We start from the raw sequence: 2297 nt of genomic DNA on the forward strand, positions 1-2297 counted from the left end.
TAGGTGCTTTTATGTGCCACCGGTATAGGGCCAATCTGGCAGCACTGGCAACGATCTCACTCAAATCTTTTACACATGCCACAGGCACAGGTGCCAGTAAGGCGGTGCTGGTAACGATCCCGCTCAAATGGTGTTTTTTACGTGCCACCGGCATGGAAGCCAGATAGCCGCTCTAGCAACAATCACACTCGGATGGTGCTCTTAATACCCTACTAGCACGGGGCTCGAGTGCCAGTAGTGTGACGCTGGTACCAAAATGCATAAACATTAACTATGTTGTTGAATGAATACTTTAACAAAGCCGCGGGAAAGAAGTATTCACACGATGCACTATGATTACTGTTACACAAGACTCAATGCTTGCTATCAACGGCTCACAGTCAACTGCTCACAATCAATTGCTCCTGTCAACTTGACAGTTCTTTACTTTATTGAAATGCATCAGTCTGCTTTTAGTCACATGTCGGTGGTTGGAATCCTTCCACAACAATTCTTTGTAGCACTGAGTGTAAATCCTTTCTTGGGAAATGGTTGAGAGAGATTTGGTCTCTGCTAAACTGACTTTAGCTTAGATGCATTTCCTAAAGATGAAGTCTTCTAGCATTATTCTCATGATTCTCTAGATTATGGTTAATTTAATTATAAAGGGGAGAGAGTCCTGTATCATCATCATCATCGTTTAGCATCCGCTTTCCATGCTAGCATGGGTTGGACGGTTCAACTGGGGTCTGGGAAGCCAGAAGGCTGCACCAGGCTTCAATCTTGATCTGGCAGAGTTTCTACAGCTGGATGCCCTTCCTAACGCCAACCACTCCGTGAGTGTAGTGGGTGCTTTTTACCTGCCACCGGCACAGGTGCCAGACGAGGCTGGCAAACGGCCACGATCGGATGGTGCTTTTTATGTGCCACCAGCACGGGGGCCAGGCGAGGCTGGCAACAGCCACGATCGGATGGTGCTTTTTACGGTGGGTTTGATTTTTGCAAACCATTCAACATCAGAAATAATGACCATGCAGTTAAACTAGGAACAAATATTGGGGTGAGCTAACGTTGCATTAGGCTTCCTCGGTGGAAGTTTAGTCATCACCTTTATTTGTTGCCCCTGTAGCAGATAATTTACTATACAGCATCTCATGGCACTAAAAAATTACATAAATACATGATTTAAACATAAAATAGCACAAATCACATATTTACATACAAAAATGTCGATTTGATTATATCTAGCATTTTCAACATCAACAGTAGATTTGGCATGCATTATTTATCATCATTATTATCCTCGTTCTTTTGCATCTGTTTTCCATCCTCACTTGAGTTGAATGTATTGCCACAGTTGGGTCAACAGTCAGGTATACTATCTAACTACGTGGGCTGCAGGACTGTGTCTCACATACAGGTTCCATTTTTGGTTTCATTTCTACAGCTGGATGCTTTTCCTAACACCAATCACTTTACAGAGTGTTCAGGTGGCTTTTATTGTGAAATCAGCACAAGAAAGATACCATGTCCTCAGTAAGACTAAAGGGTCCTTACTACCTTACTCTTTACTGGGTGGTGTGATTTTCATGCTATAAGCAATATGGCTGAACAGACTTCATAACCCTTGTGCTTGCAAACATCTTTACAGAGTGAGATACATTAATGATAGAAGTATGAAAGACAGAAACATGACTGAGAGTGATAAGTAATAAGAAGGATGTGTGACAGGGTGAGAGGCAAGTGATGAAGAGGATGAGCGTTAGGGGTCCAAATATATGATTTAAAACTCTCTCACTGCTTATTTTATTGATATTGTTTATTTCTTTTTCTGCCAATAAAAATGTTATTGAGTCAACATTTTGTATGTTGTACTTTTTTTTTTTATATTTCCAGTTCTATATAGTTGATTACTTAATTCAGCTGGAACATCCAAAGGGACAGGATATTTCTAGAGAGCTGTTAAAATACTTCAAAACTTTTCTTGCAACTCTTATATACAGTGGAAACATTCTGCATTTGGAGAACCAAGCATGGCTTACATCTTTCAAAAATAAATCAATGCAATTGAGGCTATAATAAAATGAATTTCTAAAGACCTAAATAAATGCTTCTGATTAAGCACAAAGCCTATTTGTTGCTAGCAGAGAAGAAGCTGTGTAGTCAACTGAATTGATTTCAGTATATCACTGATGCTACTGACATTGAACACACCAGATGGATGAAATAATTAAACTTTGATCATGTATACACACATTCATATATATATATACATACAATATATATATAACTATATATATATATACATAAGTATATAT

General features: G+C 39.4%; 1 protein-coding gene across 1 annotated transcript in view; it reads left to right on the plus strand.

Moving 5' to 3' along the window:
* The window catches only part of LOC115213437, a 114468-nt gene extending 112171 nt beyond the window's left edge, over positions 1-2297 (plus strand). The window contains exon 27 of the mRNA XM_029782413.2: positions 1876-2297. The gene's annotated coding sequence lies outside the window, so the exon portion shown is untranslated. The remainder of the gene's footprint in view (positions 1-1875) is intronic.

The sequence above is a fragment of the Octopus sinensis genome, linkage group LG6 (assembly GCF_006345805.1).
Source record: "Octopus sinensis linkage group LG6, ASM634580v1, whole genome shotgun sequence".
Classification (NCBI taxonomy): domain Eukaryota; kingdom Metazoa; phylum Mollusca; class Cephalopoda; order Octopoda; family Octopodidae; genus Octopus; species Octopus sinensis.